The sequence below is a fragment of the Muntiacus reevesi genome, chromosome 6, assembly GCF_963930625.1.
Source record: "Muntiacus reevesi chromosome 6, mMunRee1.1, whole genome shotgun sequence".
In the NCBI taxonomy this organism is placed as follows: Eukaryota; Metazoa; Chordata; class Mammalia; order Artiodactyla; family Cervidae; genus Muntiacus; species Muntiacus reevesi.
The window spans coordinates 15,149-37,728 of NC_089254.1; the positions used below are offsets into that span (position 1 = coordinate 15,149).

Here is a 22,580-nt window from a genome sequence, read left to right on the forward strand (position 1 = left end):
TACAAACAATCTGAAGCCTTAACTCAAATGGGGACAAGCAGAGGTTACTTGCTGCAGTAGCAGCTAGAATTCTGGGGAGAGGCTCCAGAGCAAAACAGGAATACATGAAGAAGGCAGGAAATAGTAGGAAGGCAAAGAAAGGGATGTGGAGAGGTACTGAAATTCCATGGATGAGGCTGTACTGTTAGCTCTTCCTACTTCCCTGTTCTCTGACAAAGCCCTGCATGTGATGCAAGGCCCAGCAGAGATTTGGTGCTGCCAGGCTGCTCCAGCCACTGTGGCCTCATCTTTTCTCTGCCATCACTGTGGCCCTCACCCAGATTCCTTTCTTGTCAAACTTGTATCCAATCACCCAAGCCCTGTGAGTCTATGACCTCTTGGTCAAACTGTCTGTTACCCAGGACACAAATAGATTGACGGTGTCAGATAACTTGGTAATTTGGTGAGGGAGAAGACAGTTGGAGCACAGTAATGCCCCTTTCCCCCACCATATGCATCCTTTAAAGTATCAATAAATGTCCTTTATCCATCTATGTTTCTCTGTATCTCCAAGTCACCAGAGGGCAATTGAGTGTGATTCCTATCTTTTAAAAAATTCATTTCCTTTGATCTGTTCATTCTCTCTGGGAAGCTAATGGCTAGAACATTTGAGTCAATTCTCTTTGTCTTGGGGGAAGAGGAGTAACACAAAGCTGGGTGATGATAAAGTGGGCTGTATTGCTCGATGGGCATCACAAAGAATGTCGTGTGCGCTGAAGTTAGAGCTGTGACACTGCATGAAGCAATGGACATCCTGCAACCACATCTTAAATTCAAAACCATTTCTTCTGGAACTGATTAGTACCCAACTAATACATACACATAATAATACTCCCACATGCTTGATGCCTGCTGACTCTCTGAAAAACCTTGTTCACCCGTGTCTCAGCTGCCACCCTCCCCCACCCCTGGAAACTCTCGGGATCACTATGAACACACTGAAGGAGAAGCAGTGGCCTTTCACGAAGCTAGGACACGACCGTGAGAGTAATGGAATGATGCAGGGTTCACCCCAGACACCCAAACCACCACAGCCACTTTATCACACACCCAGACACAAAGATTTGGGTGAATGCTCTCAGTAAAAATTATGAGCTCATACGGTGGAGGTGGGGAGGGGAGGGAAGTTTACCTGTTCAAAAAATATTTTCTGAGAGGTTATTATGGGTCAGGCACTCTATTTTGAGTAAAGCAGCTATTTTACATAGAAATAAACCAATCTTCTTAAGAGGTTCAAGAACTGTTGTGCACGTTGGTTGGCGATTCCTGAAAGCTTTTGTAACATCACATCTTTCTCCTGCTTGTACCCACTTTATCTCTTTCCTTGAATCGGGGAGAGAGAAAGGAGTCAGAGAGTCAGAGACAGACATACAGAAAGGGAATCACCTTTGCATTCAGGGATTTGCTAACGTTTTCAGGTGAGGGCACAAGAACTCAGGAGGTGCACCGCTTCTCCAGCTCTTGTTATCTTCTTGCAAGTTCTGTACATTGGACTGGGCACGTGGATCTAACACGCAAGTCAGTACCCTTGTAACTTTCTATCATGTATGTTTAAAGAAACAAGAGGTCTGAGTAGGAAAACGGCAGGACCGGGCGAGTGCGGCTTGCGGTGGGACCTGAACTTGGGATTTCAGCCCGAAACCTCTGGCCAGGGCTTGCGCGGTTTCAAGACTCGGGACCGGACACCCGCCCCTTGCGCCGCCCACTGCACGCCTCCACTCGGGCCCAGCTCCCGCTCAGCTCCCTGCACACCCAGCCCTGCCTCCGGGGTCCACCTGGAGGCGCCGGAGCTGGGGCTTGATCTCCGGAATCAACCGCTCAGCCTGGGCGGTCCAGATCCCCTGGGCTGCGGCTCCTCCTGGAACCGTAGCTGCTCCCACTAACCTTTGGAAGAGAGAAAAAACTGTTCCAGACCTTTCTGTGTACCTCAAGTGTGGGAGGAAAGGACGTGAGCTTGTGTTAGAAGGTGTAGACATTGGGCTCCTCAAGGAGAGAGACTGATCCGGGAACTCTGAGCCCTGCAGCCCCCACTAGACCCCGGCCGCCGGCAGCCGTCCTTGGGGAAGTGGCCGCCAGGAGGGTCGGTGCGTCGGACCGGTAACATGGCCGAGGCAGCACTGGACGCCGAGCTCGCTATAGGTGCTCTTTCCCAGGATCTGATAGATGATTCATTTTTATACGTAATGTTTTACCCCACTCTATAGCTCCGACTGGTTAATGTTCAACCCCGGGGCTTCGAGGGGCAGCTTGGAGGGAGGCAGCCAGGGAAGACCCATTCAAGGAATTGGCCGCTTGGGAGGAAGGCGAAGAAGCCCCAGAGAGGGTGAGGGGGATGCGGTGTGGCGGGGTCGGGGGGCTCTCCTCCGGCCAGGGCCTCGCTAAGCCGCCTCCCAGAGGGCAGACAAGCAGGCGGATCCGCGGTCAGAGCCCAGCGCGCATCCCTGGAAGCGCAGCCGGGAGGCCGCGCCCTGGCCGGCCCGACCGCCCACGACGCCGCCGCCCAGGCCCTGAGCGGCGCGTGCAGGGGCGGCGGGCGCTTCGGCCCAGCGGGACTCTGAGGGCAAAGCTGCGGCTCCCGGGCCGCCTGGGTCCGACGCTCGCCCCGGGCGGCAGGCAGGCTAGGCACGCCGCGGGAGGCGGGGTGGGGGTGGGGGGCGGCGGCAGCTGCGGATTAGATTCCGGTTTTGTTGTCGGGAGGGAGCCGAGAAGAGTCCCCGGAGGTGCGTAGGTTGCCCTCTGGGCCGCCGCTTCTCCGGGTGCCTCTGAAAATACCGTCAGGGTCGTGCGAGGCGGCACGTCTGGCCACCGCCCTTCTCCCACGTCGCCGGCCAAAAAAGTGGAACATCAAGATAAAGCAGCTGTTGTGGTCAATAGCAAGTGGTGCCGGAGCCACAGTTCGGGCGGCAGGGAGGCCCAGGGTGATGCCGCCCCCCGGCGCGCGTTCGGGTGGAGCGGCGGCTCCGCGGGTCCCCCGCAGGGCTGGGCCGCGTGGCCCTGCAGAATCCAGGGGTCCAGAAGGCCCGGGCCAGCTGTCCAGGCTGGCACTCCGGGCGCGGGGCGCTTGAGGCAAGCAGGCTCCGGGCTGGGGAGGGGAGCTTCGCGCCGGGAGCTGCAGCCCTGAATTTGCAGACCGGAGTTTTTCGCCCCTGTCGGAGAATCTGACAACCAAGATCCTGCCTCATCAGATAAGAGTGGCTCCTGTGATTTCACGGGTTTTAGGCTGGGGTGGAGGCATTGAGGTTAGGAGAGCCCTGTGAATGAACATCCCCCGGAGGCCCAGCGCCCGCCTAAGAAGGGTTTTATTTTACTTTCTTTTGTTGGATATTATCTTATTTCCTAACAAAGTGACCTGTCCTCTGTCGCCCTGGGCTCTGGCAGTTGGCAAATCCCTTTCTGTGGCGCTGGGGACAGCCGGCAGGGTCTCCACCTCTGCCGTGCCCACATGCAGGGGTGTATCAGTCAGACTCACGGTCCATCCAACACGGGCGGCCGCGTGAAGTGACATTGGAGAAGGCTGTGCCAGTTCATCCGGGAGGACCGAGAAAGACGCCATCAAGTTGCATCTGGGTGCAGTAACCCCACCCAGATATCCGCCCAGAGAAGCAGGGTTGAGTGGGCTGGGTTGTTGATACTAACCAGAACGGAGAAAGGGCCCCCAAACCAGGTTACCATTAGTCGTGGTTCCAAGTCACGTTCCATATGCTGTTCCACCGACTTTTCAGGGACAGCACAAATGACTCCAGGTCTCATCTCCCCAAAGGAACGAAGATAAAGCTTCCTGCCCAGGACTGCCTGCAGGGGGGACTGCGGTAATAAATGTTGACCTGCAGCAAAAATCGATTGAGTGGGACCGAGGTGGTGGCAGTAACGATGGTTGGGGGAGTGGGGGGAGACCCGCGTGGAAGCGGGAGGGGCGAGGGAACCGACTCCGGCAGCTTGGGAACTAGACTTTTCTCACTTGAAGGGAAAAGGAGGTGCAGAAAGGGGCTGAAAGGCGAGCCAGGGTGGGTTGGGAAAGCGAGGTGAGGAGGGTCATTCTCCCTTCTGGGAGTCCTGGGAAAGGCCGACTACGTATATTCTTAAACTGTAATCAGACTGAAGTATTTGGGTTTTTTAATTTTTCTGTGTAAGGTTTAATGTTTGAGGCTATTAATTCATAGCTAGATTTCCAGACAATAAAATATACTATCAATAGGGCAGTGGTGTGTCTCCACTAGGGGCTCAAAATCAAAGCTCAAAGACTTCAGCTAAAAATATGGTTAGGGTGGAGAGGGAGGTGGGAGGGGGGATCGGGATGGGGAATACATGTAACTCCATGGCTGATTCATGTCAATGTATGACAAAACCCACTGCAATGTTGTGAAGTAATTAGCCTCCAACTAATAAAAAAAAAAAAAAAAAAAAAAAAGATACTCCTCATACATCATAAAAAAAAAAAAGATGGTTGGGGGATGAGAGAAGTGATGAACTGGAGCTACCTTATATCAGTCTTTGAAAGCACATTGTTAAATTCTCAGTACTCTCGTGAGCAAGTTGTTGCACAAAGCCATTACTAAAATTGTATAAACTTACAGTTAAATAATCTTAAAAGCAAAAGAAATGCATTCTTAAAATTCATCAATTCCTGATTTAACTACAATTTGCTATTATCTGTGCTGCGAAGTTACTTATAGGATTTATAACTATATAGTAAAAATAGAAACAGCAATGTGTGGATTTGCAGGTCTTTCCTGCTCTGACTTCAGTGATTATCACATTGGTGTCTTGTAGTTTGCATGATGTAGGCATTTACATCACAATAGTTGTCAAATGCTAAAATAAGAGCATGATCTATGAGGTTAGCTGCCTAGATCATGGAGCAACAAACTTTTCTGTAAAAGGCCAGATAGTATATATTAACAGCATGTAGAACTTTAAATATATACTTTATAGTTTATATGCAACTAGAGAATAATGACTGACCTTTAGGTTGATAATTATTGAAACACTTTTCTATGTGTATGTGTTTAAATATTCTATAATCAAACAGAAATAAAAGGAATGCAGACTCTAATGCTATAGTACAGTTAGGCTTCTTAAAATTCTCTCATCTTGAGAAAGGATTTTCTTTAACTAGAGGCAACTTTTTAAATAATGTTCAAACCAATTTGCTAGGCAGCCATAAAATATATGTCTAGTTCGTTAATTCTACTTTCTTCCAAAAATTTTTATACCTTATCCTCTTTCCTCCTTTCCCATGCTTACTCTCGGGTTAAAACATTTAGAGCAATCAGAACAGATTTTCATTGGCATCTGTCCTCATATTCCCCACCTACTCTTCCTTCCATGTTTCTAAATACAGTTCCTCAACTTGTAGCCTAGATAATCAAACCCCTTATGTCTACTCAGAGACATTTTCCCATCAGTTTTCTCCTTTCTTTCTTATATTATCGTCTTCCCTCTCTTCTTGATTACTCTTGTGCTATTATTTCTCTCATCTTAAACAAGAACTTCTCTTTTTTATATTTTTTAAATCGAAATATAGTTAATTTACAATATTGTGCTAGTTTTAGGTATAGCAAAGTGATTCAATTCTGTATATCCTTCAGATTATTTTGCATTACAGGTCATTACAAGATACTGAATATAGTATCCCCTACTAAGCAAAGTAAGTCAGGACAAAGACAAATATTATATGATAGCACTTTTATGTGGAATCTAAAAAGATAATGCAAATGAATCCGTGTATGAAACAGAAACAGATTCACAGACGTAGAAAACAAATTTATGGTTTGTTTTATGTTTATCAAAGGGGAAAGGGATGGGGGAGTGATCAACCAGGAGTTTGAGAATAACAGATAACAGACTACTGTGCATAAACAAGAACTTCTCTTAACCACACTTCCCCTGCCAGCTGCCATCACATTTCTTTGCTCCCCTTTATACTAAGACTCTTAAAAAGAGATGACTGTATGGGTTTCTCCAACTTCTATTAATATTTTACCAGTCTCCACTACTCCACCAAAAAAAAATGATATTATGGAGCTTACACATAACCTTCATTACAGCTAGATGAGTGGCTGGTTTGGGGTTCTCATGCCATTTAGTCTCACTGTATGACTTGACAGTGTTGATCACACCATCTTCCATGATTAGATGGTCTCATTTAGCTTATAAGTCACCACACAGTTTGCTTTCTCCTGCCACCTCACTCATTATTCTTTTCCCCGTCTCCTTTGCTGGCTTCTCCTTATCTCTTTGATTCTCATTGCTGTGGTCCTGAGTTCAAAATTTGATGTTCTGATTCTTTACTTACATTCACTCCCTTTAAGATCTCATCCAAATACTGGCTTAAATATCACCTACATGCTGACAGTATCCAAATTTATGTCTTTAATAGTCACCCAAATAAGAAAATGATTTAAAAAATAAATCTACATTTCATTGAAAATTTTATTATGTCTTTTCCCAGCAAAATTAAGTTTCTCAGGTAAGAATTTAGTCATTCATTAAAGATTTGGGTGTATTTTCTGTGTACCTAGTGGCTGGAAGTCAGAGAAGGGAGATCAGAAAAAATTTAAATTATTGGGGAAGACATGATTACAGAAAAATTATATGTCTTAGGTATTTGACAAGCAACAGTCTATGTAGGAGAGCCTTACGGTGCCCTTAAAAATAGGAGTGTTAGAGCCTGAATTAGAGAAACAAGGACAAAATGAATCTCTAAAGTCATTTCATCTGTCATCTCTCAATTCCTCTGGAGAAACTTCTGATTGCAATAGTTTTCAATGACTCAAGGGTTAGAAGTTCAAATACTTTTCTTGTAATGTTATGTCACAGTTATAAGTGACATAATCATTCATTTAATTTTAAAGCTCTCTTCAAAGTCTTTACATTACATTTTGCTAGAGAGTCTTATTTATCCCATAGTCAACTACTGCAAAAAAATAAAATAATAATAAGATCTCACTGGGAAACATTTTTTCAATCTTAAATAGGTTAGGACTAAATCTGAATACAGGAGTTATTTGATAGTCTAAATGAAGAGTGGAGTTGATTGTTTCAAGGTACTATCTATAATTGAAAATGGAGGCTGATACTAATACTGAAACAATTTTAATAAAAGTTCTAATACTTGTAAATTCTTTAGTGGGATATTTTCCCCTTACCATACATTTGTTATCTCTTTGGGATACTGGTCAGACAAGTTCTAAACAGGATACCCACATTTAACCACGTATCATTAGATCTTATACACTGTAAGAGATTTGTTGGATACCAAGCCACTTAGCAAGCGTGTGGTCAGCCAAGCTGAATCACTGAAGATGCTGTTTGGTAACCGCCGGGCCACTGTGGTCTGGGGACGGTTATTTAGGCTTTGGCTCTCCATTCCTAATCTCCTGGAGAAGTGTTTACCTTCTCTGTTTACACTTCTAGTTCTACACCAAGTTGTGGCTTGCATTTTAGATTTTAGTGTCTTCTGGAAATCGGTTGGTTTATCTTTTTCAAGGTTTGCCTTGAGAGTCTGTGTTTCATTGCCAATTAGATAGGTTTCTTAAACTATAGTCTAAAGGGGAGAAAAAATTTCTAAAAACATTAACCATAATAAATAGGTTTTATAAAAGTTTTAAATTCCACTATAGTTAATCAGTTTGAACAAGACATTTAAGCTCTAAATAGCATTTTAAAGTAAACAGAGCTTCATACAAAGTGACAGTTAGAATTATATTTTCCGCTTCTGAGTGTGAGAAAATTAATGTACCAAAATAGTGCCTACTGTTTAAAGATGTCTTGCTCCAGACATATTTAACAACTGAGATTCGCAGTGGGTAGACCACTGAAGTGTCTCGTCATTAAATTATGCACTGTACATTAGAAACAGATGTACTCCTGGAAGTCTTGCATGACAACATTGTTTTGCAATTTCCCGATTAAGACATTGCTAAAAGTGAAAATGGAACCGAACTAACAGGTCAGCTATCTTACTTTAATCATGGAGGAGAGCGGTTGGCTTTGAGAAGGCCTGGTGCCTTTCCTTGGCAGTTTGATATAAACTCTAAATGCTATTTCTTTACCTTGTTTTCCTCTAAAAGCTAAGGAATTAATGAAATTACTTATTTTAAATATTGCTTGACCTTAAAGTATTTAGATTTTAATAGGCCAATGTCACAACTACTTAATATATTGAGTCACAAAACAAATCTTACAAATCAAGTGGAAAAAAAAAACTGGGAAAAATGTTATAGTCATTCTTTCTAATCCATGGAAAAATAGCTATGTATCTCTCTGGAAATAAATTGTATTGAACAATATATAAAAGAAAGTGAAATTTCACTGAAGCATAGTTATGTGGATGGACTTGGACAAAGTCAAAAGATAAGAATGGAGGGTCGTACTTCTCTGGTGGGTCAGTGGTAAAGAATCCACATGCCAATTCAGGAAACACAGGTTCAGGGTCTGGTCTGGGAAGATCCCACCTGCCAGAGATCAGTTAAGTCCATGAGCCACAACCACTGAGCCTGTGCCCGAGGGCCCTGATGCTGCAACTACTGCATCCTGAGTGTCCAGGGCCCATGTTCTGCAACAAGAGGAGCTACCACAATGAGAACCCTGAACACCGCAATGAGAGAAAAGCCCGTCCAGCAGCGAAGACCCAGCACAGCCATATGTAAATCAATAGTAAGGTGTTCCCAAAATTAAAAAAAAAAAGAAGGGTTATTATCTGGCACTAAGAGGTAAAACTGAAAATCACTGACTGGTTCTAGTCTAGGAAGTATTTTTGAAAAGAATAGATGTTAACTATAAAAATCTATCAATTTATATTCCAATGTGTGATATATTTTCCATGGAAATTAATTTAGGAAAAAACTTCAAATTCAGGTCATATATGTGGAAATTCTTTCTTTTAAACTTAACCGTCCTCGAAAGTGTTAGTAATTACAACTTATAAAAGAGTCAGAGTTTGCTGGACAAATAAATTGAGATCAGTTTTGGAAATTTTATTTTATGAAATGTTATACAATGGAGGCTTCTGTTTGAAGTGTCGTAAAATTAACAAACCAAATATTTGACAGAACTGGGGGAAAAAAGGCTTCAAATTGTCTTTATCTGTGGTTGCCATTCTCGAATATGAAACAAGAACAGTAATTTTTCCCTATTTTTTTAAACTGTAGGCCACATATTTTTGACCACCATCTATTTATTCGCATATGTATTTCTTCACTAAAAACGTTTTGTTTCAAAAAGTAAATCTACAGTTGTTCTATATCCACAGTTAATTTTCTTGTGTCCAGATACACACATTTTTATTCCAACAAGATAAACATTCCAATGAGATAAACATTTTCACTAAAAGGTTGCGACACTTCAAAGTGGCCACAGATGACTGATTCTTTCTTAGTTACTGCCTCATTGTAAATCTTTGAGCAAGAAAGAATTTCTTCGTACATTTCTCATTCCTTACAAATACAGGTTAGAATAGTGTGACTCTAGGGAAAATAGCCCCAATTCATATTTTTCTAACCTTAATTTTTAAATAATGTCCAATGAAAAAATTACCCATTCAGTTAGTTTTTAGTAAGTTTGTAGTTGTCTCAATTTGTTTGGATGACTGCAATTTCATTAGTTAAAGATACTGTTATATATGTAGTGAGGTTTTACGGGGATGGGAAAAATGCATAATGTTATGAAAGACAGACACATGTTCAAAATGTTGCCATTTGTTTTACATGAATTAGAAAATGATGACACGGCTCTGTTTTGAAATCATCAGTCTTCATGAATTATTTTATAAATAATATAGTTGAAATAAAACCTCAAACTTATTTTTTTACCACATTTCCCCCTGTGATCTTTAAATCCAGGCATATATTTAGGAAAGTTAAATCCTTAAGTTTTAAAGTTATGTATACTTCATGCACCAAAAAGAAATTCGAAGGCTTTTTTTCCCCTCTTTTTTGGCTCCCTAAATCTTTTGAGTAGTTTATGTTTCTTTGTTATAGAGAGGGCTGTAAGTCCTTTTTTTTTTCCTGGTAGAAACTGGGAATTGTGCTTTGCTAAATGTAAACAATATCAAAAACTAAAGTATCTTCTGGATTTGGATTGGATCCCTAAGTCAATGCGATTCAGTAGCTTCTTATATTGGCAAACTATGCTCCCATCTACCAAAGATGAAAAATGGGTCAACAAGTAGCTTAAGGATTTTTGCCAGATATTTACATATGAATCAAAGGTGATGTCTCCTTAAATTGTACTTAATATAGGAAACAGTCTGTTTGATTTCAAACTTAAGTGGTATTTGATGTAGTCATTGCCTGTTCATGATTAAAATCTTACAGAAAGCCCACCAATGATGAGCAATCTAACATTTGCAGTCTCAGTTGTCAACTGTGCCAATTTCATGAAAATCATATTATCATAGTTGGATCCAGGCTAACCACAGAGAGCTCTTTCTCTATCCATAATTACATAATTAGATTATTTTTATCTTAAAGCTTACTTTAAGTAACATTTTCTCTATGGTATATTATTAAAGAATCATGCCTTCTTGAAGTCTCTTTGTAAGCCAAGAAACCCACATGTTACACATTATAGGGGGAAAAAAATAGCTTTCATGTGATTTCTGCCCAGCTTTGAATCAAGGTTCAGGAACTGTATTACAGTCTGCCAGTGACATTTTGGGAATGAAGAGAATACAGTTGCAGAGCAAACTTTACTAAAATAATTGATGAGACAAGATATTGGATGTTAAAAAAAATGCTATTACTCTTAGTGCCAAACCTATCTTTCTCAAGAGTTAGACTTGGACATTTGAGGTAAGATTTTAAAACTATGTTCTCTATATAGAAAGTGCATCTGCTATCGTAGGCTGAGGGGAGGAGGCAGTCTTGATCTGCAATAAGTCTATTTTGTTTTAATGTTTGGTTATTAATATATACAATATCGTTCATCCTCATTCTCAGTTTTATATAAGCCAAAGAGAGTGTAAATTCATCAATACTACACAAACCAGGCATACAGAGTTTGGTAACTGACTGTGAATTCTGGTAAATTGCTTATATTTCTCTAGAAATCTTGGTTTGCAGATCTCATGCTTGATACGCTAGAAATGTGTGACAAAGATATTGCTCAAGATAAGGACACAAAGCCTAGGGAAATAGAAATATGTGAGATGATAACCCCACTCAACCAAATAGACAATGTTAGTTAAGTAGTGAATGTTTTTATTTCATTTATTTTATTTTCTATAGATTTATAAATGAAAAAAAGATGAGCTTAAGAAAGAAGGCTGCTCTGAATCAAATATGGAAGACTGTCCATTTCAAGTCTTAGCTGAATCTGAGTCTGAAATTGCTTATCAACTTTTTTTTTTAATTACAGAATGCTGCCTTATGCAGATGTGCAGTGAATCCTTGAACAGGAGAGTTATTTGTCCTCCCAGTCTTCCCTGTATCAAAACCCATTGACAACACAACTAAAAGTAAGTTATTAAACTTGTCCTTAATTCTGCCTATAGTGATACAGCTCTTTGAGATTTCTCACAAAGCTTTTCTCCAGGTTGGGATTCTACTCTGAGGAATTATAAACTGGAGTAAATTTCAGTTTCCTATATCTAAAGTTTAAGATCACTGTCGCATCTTTGTTGTATCCTGTGATGCACTGCATCACTGATACATCATTGGATATCTTCCCAACTGTATTAGAAACTCATGGTTTCCTTCTACCTTTAGTAAATTTTCTTTCACTGGCTTTGTTATTTTTCCATGATGCTGAAATTTGAGCATGGATATTTGAGTACACTATAAAGCATCCAGGGCAAACTGGGTTTGGTTATGTCACAACCCACTCCAATGTTTTTGCCTGCAGAATTCTATGGACACAGGAGCCTGCCAGGCTACAGTCCATGGGAACGCAAAGAGTGGAACATGACTGAGCAACTAACACTTTCATTTTTCAACCCAAGAAGGTCTGTGGGTTCATGATGCAAATTCGCCTATCTCCATTCTAACAATATAGACCTATGTATCGATCATTAAAAAATAGTTCTCATCACTGAACTAAAATTATTAAAGACAATATGTATCCACTTTTAGATAGTTTACTACGCATTAGGGGGAAGTGTTGATTTAATGACACTTCTCCTCAGTTGTCTTGTATATTGTTGTTGTTGTCATTTAATCTCTCAGTTGTGTCCAACTCTTAGCGACCCAATGGACGTTAGCCCACCAGGCTCCTCTCTACATGAGATTTCCCAGACAAGAATACTGGAGTGGGTTGCCATTTCCTTCTCCATGGAACCTTCCTGACCCAGGGATCAAATCTCCATCGCCTGCATTGGCAGGTGGATTCTTTACCACTGAGCCACGAGGAAGCCCTGTTTTGTATATGATAACTGAAAAGGGAGAAAGACAGGACACTGAAAGATGAACTCCCCAGGTTGCTAGGTGCCCAGTATGCTACTGCTGATCGGTGGAGCTATATCTCCAAAAAGAATGAAGGGATGCAGCCAAAGCAAAAACAACACCCAGTTGTGGATGGGACTGGTGATGAAAGAAAGGTCTGAGGCTGTAAGAGCAATATTGTATAGGAACCTGGAATGTTAGGTCCATGAATCAAGGCAAGTTGGAAGTGGTGAAACAGGAGATGGCAAGAGTGAACATCAATACTTCAGGAATCAGTGAGCTAAAATGGACTGGAATGGGTGAATTTAACTCAGGTGACCATTAAATCTACTCCTGTGGGCCAGAATCCCTTAGAAGAGTGATAATCTCTAAGAGCAGAGGCACATGATGTGGTTGTACCAACATTACAGCTTAATGATTGGAAGGACAGCACAGGGATGGGGATCCCAAGTGGAGCCAGGTAATCAGGGTAAAGGAAGCAGAGATAAAAGCTCTGGAAGGCTGAAGTGGAATGAACAGTGAATGTGGGGCAGAATATGAGAGTGGAGGGGGCTGCATAATGAGAAAGTTCTGGAAAATTGCAGAAGGGTCACCTTGAGTCTTTGGTTAAGTACTGATCTACACAAACATTAGGGGAAACTCTGAAATTAGAGAAAGAACCTGGGAAAGGCCAGGAGTGACAAGTTTTTTGAGTTCACATAAGATGGAAGTAATTTCTGTTCTTGAAGTCAAAGTGGAAAGACCTCATGATACATCAGGTCTTAGCAGTGAAAGCAAGTGAAAGTAAGTTAGCCTTAAAATTCTCTGTGTGTGCCTGCTTCATCGCTTCAGTCGTGTCCAACTCTTTGCAACCCTATGGACTGTAGCCTACCAGTCCATGGGATTCTGCAGACAAGAATACTGGAGTGGGTTGCCATGCCCTCCTCCAGGGGATGATCTTCCCAACCCAGGGATCAATCTTAGGTCTCCCCCATTGCAAGCAGTTCTTTACTGCCTGAGCTACCAGGGAAGCCTTTTTAACCTTTTTTAACATGTTTAAAAAGTTAAAAAGAAAGTTTTGAAAAATTAATATGACCCACATGTAACCTAACTGTCTGCCTGGTGAAAATACAGTGCTCTTTAAAGGTATATATAAAAAAAAAAAGTCCTTTATTGTACAATATGAAATACACAGTGTCCAGCATCTAGTCAAAAATTACTAGGCAATCAAAGGAACAGAAAAATACAGATTTTAATCAGGAGAAATATAATTTGATAGAAATAAATGCAGAAATAGCACATAAAGGAATTAACAAATGAAGAGTTTGGAAAGCTGGGACAACTTCCAGTTTATGGTCTACAGTATAGAAATCTTAGAAATTTCACTTCATTTTCAGAAAAAGAAAAAGATGAACAAAGTAAAAATCAGCAATCATTTTTAGATATATGATATACATCAGAGAATTGAAGGTCACAGGGCAAACTACTGCCCCAACTGGAGACAGATTCATATACTGCAAGTCAAAGTGTTTTCTTCACTAGGAGCAGAAGTCTAAGAGCAGAAGTCTGTTAGAAATACTTAAACAGCAACTGCTGAATTGTTGGAAGTTCTGTTTGGATAAGCTTGAATGTTAAGAGACTCCAGGCAGGCCAGTCATACAAGTTGTCTCATGCTTATGAGAGTTTTACCCCCAATAGTCCCACTAGCTTTTGAGGATGAACATTAGAGAGAGATGTCCTCATGATTCCCACGGTGTGAGAAGAATGCAGCATTCTGAAATATTCCAAAAGCATCCTATTATCCTTAACAAAGAATACCCTCTAAAGTTACTATTTTACCAAAATCTGACTGACTTGTATTTTAATAAAGCCTATCTGACTTAGGAGAAGGGAAATATCAAACTCCAGCCCCATTTTACCTTTGATGTGGGGAAAGGGAAATAACCAACTTCAGAAACACCTCTTCATTTCTGTGTCACCCAAGGTGAGAAAACTAGAAAAATAGCAAATTAAATCCAAAGTAAGAACAAACGAATAATAAAAAATTAGGGTAGAAATCAGTGAAATTTAAAACAGAAATCAATAAAGGTGGCAAAACCAAAAGCTAGCTCTTGGAAAGTATCAACGAAGTTGATGAACCTCTAGTCAAATTAACTAAGAAAAATAGTGACCAGTGGTTGCCAGGGATTAGGGTGCTGGGAGTGAGGGATGAGCAGGTGGCACAAAGGCCTGGGAAGCTATCTGTATGTTACACTGTAATGGTGGAGACCTGACATTATGCACTTGTCAAAACCCATAGAAATATACACACAAAGAATGAAGGCTACTGAATGAAGGCTACTGTAATCTGTACACTTTAGCTAATGATAATGTGTATGTATAGGCTTATCAATTGCAAAAAATTTGCCACACTACTCTGAGATACTAAACATGGGGAAAACTGTCTAGTTTAGGGGAAATTGAGTATACATTGGAATTTTTGTACTTTCTGCTCACTTTTTTCTAGAAACTTACTGACTCTATATAGTGTGCTAATTTAAAAGGTAGCTGAGATAAACATTAGAACTTCTCTATAAAGGATATAAAAGAAAACCTGAACATGATGAGATCTTAGACACAATAATCATAATGAAGTTGTAAACAAAATTCAGATAGATTTTCTAGAGATTAAAAGTACAACATATACTTAAAAAAATACACTGAATGTTATTATAAGTATATAAGTCACAGGCAACCTCATTACATTTAAAGGCATGCTAATGAAAAGTATGTTAAAAAGTCATAGAAAAAGATGAAAATAAATTTCACTATTAGAGGGATATTATCAAGTATTATAACACATTAGTAACTGGAGTCCTAGAAGAAGAAAAAATAATGAGGCAGGAAAGAAATGTGATGAAATAGTCATGAAAAGTTTATAAATTTGATGACTGACAGACACATAAATTCAATAATTTAAATAATAACAAAAGCACAATGGTGGTAATGAAACCAACACTAAGGTTTATAATAAAATCACTGAAAACCAGAGACACTAAGAAAATCTTAAAAGAAGGTAGAGAAAAAAGACACATGACAAAGAGAAAAATATACATCAAAATGAAAGCAGACTTCAGAAACTATAAAACCAGAAGACAGTGGCATAAGATCTTTAAGATGCTAAATGAAAAATATTTCTTGACCTAGAATTATTGCATGTATCACAATATTCTTCAAACTTACAGGCAAAAATATGTTTCAGACCAAAAAAAAACTTGTGAGAATTAAGAAGATTCATACTAAAAGTAATACTTAAGGAAAATATTCAAACAGAAGTTAATTGGTACCAAACGTATATTTGAATCTGCAAAAAGAGTGAGAGTGCTGGAAATGGTAAATATTTGAATGCTGTTCAGTTGCTAAGTCATGTCTGACTCTGCAACCCCATGGTCTGCAGCCTGGCAGGCTCCTCTGTCGATGGAGATTCTCCAGGCAAGAATACTGGAGAGGGTTACCATTTCCTTCTCCAAAATATTTAAATAAACATTCAAATATTTAAAGAAGATATATGTTCTCACTTTAAAAAATTTCTGTAGCAGATCATTTCCTTGTCATTATTAACAAATATACTTGACATTTATTATTAAGAAGTAATAATGCATGGTTTCGTTTATAGAATTAGCAGAAATAAAACATATGACAACAATACAACCAAAGAGGAAAAGTGAATATGGAGTTACACTCTTATAAGATTTTTATACTGTATTTGAAGTGATAATAACATAATCTTAATTTAGACTGTGATAAGTTAAAGATGAATATGGTAAACTCTAAAGCGATTACTAATAAGAAAAAGGAACAAGGTGAGCTAACTAAGAGTAAAGATACAATAGAATCATATAATTAATCTCATAACATCATTAATATAAAAATGCAGAAATATTTGATAAGAGAAAGATGAGATGGAACAAATAGAAAATAGCTTTAACTTCAGTCTTATTGATAGCCACACTGAATATATTGTGTCATCCAATGCCAAAGTCACATTTAGGTATTAGGGACATATATGTTTAGGCCAAATTGAAATGTGGTATGAGTATAAAACATGCATTGGCTATCAAAAACTTAGTATGAGTTCATCTAATGTAAAATACTCAGTAATATATTTTTACATTGATTGTTTAAATGAGAATATTTTTGGATATATTTGAATAAATAAAGCAAAGTATTGAAAGAGTATTTTAACCCTTTTTGGTGTGTCTACTAAATTTTTTAAAAATTACATAAATGTGACTAATATTTGTGGCTCACATTTTATTTTCATTGGATAGCACTGGCCCAAATACCCCAATTAAAAGTCAATATTGTCAGATTGGATGAAAACCAAAACCTATATATACATGTTGTCTACAGGAAACCCACTTTAACTATTAAAATATAAATGCTAAAGAATGGAAAAAGTTATAATATGACAACACTACTTAGATGAAAGCTGGAGTGCTCATATTGTATCAAACCAAGTTGACCTCAGAACAAGGAAAAATGCCAGGACCAAGAGAGACGTTATATATTAATAAAGAGGCCAATTTATCAAGAAGCTATAATAATTCTAAATTCAGTAAGAGAAGTTTGAAATATGTGAATAAAAAATAACAGCAGACTGACATCTTAAGAAATGCTAAATCAAGCTAAAATGATTCATTCAGGCTGAAGAAATGATACCAAATTCAAATTGGATCCTCAGAAAGAAATGGTAAAAATAAGGGTAAATGGAAAACTGTATTTCTCTTTATATACTTTTACAGTAAAAAATGGAGTTCATTGAATTTATCATCTGTTTAGGCTCATTTATATATGTAGTTGTACTGTGTCTACAATTTACATGAAGTGGTCCAATTTTAACTCTATGTTGGTTAGGAAAAAACTAAATATGTGCACTGTAATCCATCAAGTTAAGAAAAAAAGAAAGGGAAAAAACTATAGTTATTAAGATAGTAGGTAAAATAAAATTTTTTACGTATTCAAAAATCAGAAACAAATGAGAAAAGGGGGAACAGAGTAACAAAAAAAGGGGGATAAATGAAAAAACTGCATGGCAGATCTAAATTGAATCATATCAATAATTATATTAAACACTAAGAAACTAAACACCCAAATTAAAAACTGTCCAAATGGATAAAAGACCCAACAATAAGTCATATAACAGATACAGTTTAAGTAATAATACATAGAAAAGTGCTGCAATTCTAAGATAAGCACAGCCCTGTTAATAAGAGATTTACTTAGTAAATGGCTAATGAGGAGAAATATATTTAGCATGCCAAGAGTAAGAAAAGAAGGCTGTAGTGGCAGTGTTAATAATAGATAAAACTGACCTTAACACAAATTGTATTCCTAAAAATAGAGATTTCACAATGATAACTCATTTCATTAGGAAGACAAAATTATCATAACTATGTGCTTAAGAATAAAGTTTAAAAATATGAAGCAAAAATGAACAGGATTAAAGAAACAGATAATTGGAAAAATAAAGATTTTGATAGAGACTTTCTCCTCTTTAAGAAATTGATAGAGAAACTAGACTTTAAGCAATCAAAATCAATTCACCTTCAAAGAAGATAAAGTATCAAATAATTCAATATATATACATGGAGATATGTATATAAAAGCGAAAATAAAAATTTAATCCTTAAAAAGTTTTGGCTCTCTACATTTTATGCTTCATATCAGAAGATAAAACAATGTCTTTTATATAAAACAATGAGAACTAGGTTTACTTTCTTTTATTCTGATGTCTTTGTAAAAAGTTATTTTCTATTTTGATTAACCTTGAAAACAAACATTCAGCTATTAGGGCAAACAATGGCAAATATATGACATTTTATTAAGCCCTGTTCTAAACTAAGTCAACACCACCTTTGCTTCACCTTCTTACTTAGAAGTTAATGGCAAAAAAGTCAACGGCTAAAACTGACAGTAGTTTTTGAAAATTTGATTTCTTTTTCTCTTAGCCATGTGAGTGATATGCATGTGCCCCCTCCCTCACCTGATAGCTCAGTTGGCAAAGAATCTGCCTGCAATGCAGGAGACCTGGGTTCAATCCCTGGGTTGGGAAGATAAGATCCCCTGGGGAAGGGAAAGGCTACCCACTCCAGCAGTCCATGGTGGGCCACAGAGAATCGAACAGGGCTGAGCGACTTTCACTTTCTCCCTTACAACAATTTCCCCCTCCTTTTACAACTGGCACTTTTGGTTGGTGATATGTGTAGAGTTTTCCTGTTGCTGGTCCCAAATCTGGCATTATTTCTGACAGTCATTTTCTTTGGATAAAATCCAAATATTTTAGAAGATTGAAGTAAATTAATTGTGTTATCTATTTCAATAAAAGAGCCACCACAGCCAAGCCAACATAAACAGGCTATAACAGTGATGGCCAATTTAAAGGTTCATTAACAAATACCAGTAGTAGCACTATAATTTCCAACCTTTTATCACTCAAATAGGCATTGAAGACACCAGAGAAGAAACTATGTCACACCACAGACTGTCGATCAGTTTTTTACTTATCATTATAAACTTCCAAAATGTAAGTTAAGTTCTAGCTGTCTTGCTAATTTTCAGATTTAATTGTGCCCCCAAAATGATGACAGTGTTTTAGTTGTTCTTTTTTGTGCTTCCTTTTCCATTTGTCTCCTCTGGCAAACACTTACTTTCTGATCATTTACCCTCCTTAACGAATCTCCTTGTTTAATTGTTTAAAATGATCTATATAGTTTTAAGTGAGTTTGGAGCCTCAATGTTTACTTCACTTGTTCACAGTGTGATGGCAGAAAGATGTAGAGGAAACAAAAATGACAGTGGTACCCTAGAATTGAGGTATGGTTTCTGCTCTCTCTTCTGGGCAGAAAAGAAGTCACAGTCACAGGTAAGTTGAACTCCACCTTACAAAAACACCTGGTTGTAACTTGTGTACAAGAAAAAGCTAAAAGTCAAAGTGACAAATTGGGAAAAGCTATTCACAAAACTCTGTAGATTAATAATATTTATTATTCATCTGCTATAAATTTGTGAATGTTTTGCCTAGTTTTAATAATAACATTAATCATTTCTCTGCAAAAGACTTTTAACCTTTCAAGTGGCAATTTTAAAACTCTTAAGAAATGAAAATTGATTAAAATTTATAAAAAATTATAGAGGAAGAAATCTAAACATAAAGATAGGAATGACTTTTCACTCTTATCTGTGCCTTCATTTGTAATAATAGTACAATAAAAGAGCACACAGTTTTCACTCATCCTCTTAGTAATGAAAATTGAGGAATAGTGTTGGGTACTGTTGAGGGTGGAATGAGACAGGAAAAGTAAGTGTGGATGGTGCTCAGGGCCGATGGGACATTTATGCACTCTCTCCTTTGACATTCAGCTGCAGGGAACTAGACATTGTAAAATTCAGTGAGATAGTCACGTTTATGAACTAATTGTTTGAAGTACAAATAAGTATAATATTTTTGATATGTATTTGGTATGTGCTGTGATAATTTTAAAAGTGAATCAACTCTGATATTCTAGTGTGAGGAAACAATCACATGTTTAGACAAAAACTTAACTACTAAGTTGATTCATAACATAATACCATATAGTAATGGAAAGTCAGATATAATCTAGATAGCCAAAAGCATGGCTTAAAAGAACCTGACAATCTTTATGATGACATGTCATGCAAACAGTGAAAGAGAATATCAGGCAATATTTATTAACACGAGAAAACATCTATATTGTGTTGGTTGTTAAAATCAGAGGCAAAATTGTTTATAATATAAGCACGATCTTGTCAAAAGATATGTATAATGTCATTACATACATATTCATGTAATTATATAAAATTATATAAAAATTTAGTTTTATATATTCATATTTAAGGTCAAAAGGAAATGATGGTCTCTATCATCACTTATATTCGTCCACTCAAACTGTTAAAACACCATAGACTGGGTGGATTAAACAACAGAAATATATTTCTCACAGTTCTGGAGGCTGGAAGTCTGAGCTGAGGGTACTGGAAGGGTAGGTGTCTGGTGAGAAGTCTCTCTGGACTGCAGATGGCTACTTTCTCACTGTGTCTTCACATGGAGGAAAGAGAGAGCTCTTCTTATAAGGACACTAATTCCACCATGAGGGTCTTACCCCATCCCCCATGATCTCATCCTAACCTAATTCCCTGCCTATGTCCATACATTCAGATATCATCACCATGGGATTTAGGACTTTAATGTATAAATTTAGGGGATACACATACAGTGTAACTGAACACTTCACAGATGACTTATAATTTCTTCTTAAACAAAGCAATTAATCATATTCCATAGATTCTAAATAGGTTAATTTTTATATTAAACAGTATTAAAAACAGTTGAAACATTAAAATTCTAAATGGCAGGATGATGAATCTGGTTTCATTGTATGCTTCTGAGCATTTCACAAAGCTTCCCTTGATCACTTCTCTCATATTCAGTAACTTTTTGAGATCAGAATGACAATCATTAGGCATCCTATTTCTTAGTTATGCACATTAGTATTTCAAATAAGAGTCATAATTTAATCAGGGTGCATAGTTGCTACTAGGGCAAAATTGGGAAAGGAATAGTTTTAGATTCCTAATGTTTTACACACTATAGCAGTCCTGCTGTGTTTCCAGTAAAATACCTTGGAACATAGTCCATGACAAAAACAGATCAGGCTTTTCCTTCAAACATTAATTACTCAAGTACGAAAGTGCCAGTGAGGAAATAGTGCCAACTACAGGGATCACATGGGGGCAAGAATGAGCCTGCCGGGAACCCCTTCTTAAAACTTTACAGCCCAGTTCTATTTTTCCTAATGTATGGCAAACAAAACCATGAAGAAAAAGAGTAAGGAAGAAAGAGTAGGAGAGGAAGGAAGCAAAGAAGGAAGAAGATGAGAAAGGAAGACAGGGAAGGGAAGAAGGAAAGACAGCAGGAAGGAGAGAAAAGAGGAAACAAGTGATACGAGGTTTGGCCCGCAATCCAAAAGTTAATCCTGTTAGGGGAAGAACTATATAAGCCAAATTTCACTGGTTGAAATTTTCGCTTAATTCGTTACAAAATTGTATGAGAAGATGCTTTGGACTTACTTAGCTTTCTGGTTTGTTTTTGTTGGCTTAATAAACATACTTTGGAAAGAGAATGTACATTTGGAGCCCTAATATACCTCTACCCTCCCCAGGATACTCTACCCACTCCTGCCTCTAAGGAGGCAGAAGCCTTTGGTGCTGAAGCGCTGGCAGCACACTCGGGGCAGACAGTATCCTTAAAGACCACAGCCTGCTGGAAAGCAGAGTTGCTGCAAAAAGCAAGCTCCTAGTAGCTATCTCAAAACACTTTTCTTCTTTTTCTCCCTATTTTGGTCACCCTGGGAAACACTTTAAAAAAAAAAAAATCAACTCTATTGAAATGTAATTTACATAAAATAAATATTACTCTTTTAAGTGTATAGCTTGGTGAATTTTGACAGATGTAATTATCCAGGTAGCTCCTGGAACAAACAAGATGTTATTTCCTTCACTCCAAAACTTTCCCTTATACCCCTTCCCAGTTATCTTTCCTATCTCCAACACCATTCTGTTACTCTGAATTAGATTTGTCTCTTAGGAACTTTCATATAAATAGACTGGACTGTTTTGTGCTTAGCGTTTTGTAGTTAGAAAGTTTTTGAGATTCATTCATACTGTTGGACATATCACTAGTTTATTCCTCTATATTGTAGTAGATATAGTTTTACCGCTCTTTCCTGTATAGTCGATACATTTTCTATTTTTTGTCTAGTCTTACTGCTCAAGGCCTTTAGTCAAATAAGTGATAAGAACATCCTTGCCTTATCTCCAATTTCAGGGGGAAATCATTAATTCTTTCAGCACTAAATGCTTGGCACAGGGTTTTTAGACATGCTCTTTATTAGGCTGAGGAACTTACTTTCTATTTTTAGCTAGATAATTTTAACATATTGAGTGTTTAAGTGTTTTAATTTTTTCTTACATCTGTTGAACTGATCATATAATTTTTCTGTTCAAATAATGAATAAGGTGAACAAAATTGATTTTTTTTTTTTTTCAAAATTGATTTTTATGAGCTATTATTCAACCTTGCAATTCTATTAGAAACTCCAGTTGCTCATTTTACATATTCTC

At 38.2% G+C, this 22,580-nt stretch overlaps 1 long non-coding RNA gene across 1 annotated transcript in view; it reads left to right on the top strand.

Moving 5' to 3' along the window:
- Nucleotides 1–11,390: 11,390 nt before the first annotated feature.
- Nucleotides 11,391–22,580, top strand: part of LOC136170833 (uncharacterized) — a 36,281-nt gene continuing 25,091 nt past the window's right edge. Inside the window, exons 1-2 of the long non-coding RNA XR_010663694.1 lie at nt 11,391–11,497; nt 19,197–19,302. This is a non-coding gene — a long non-coding RNA (uncharacterized lncRNA). The remainder of the gene's footprint in view (nt 11,498–19,196; nt 19,303–22,580) is intronic.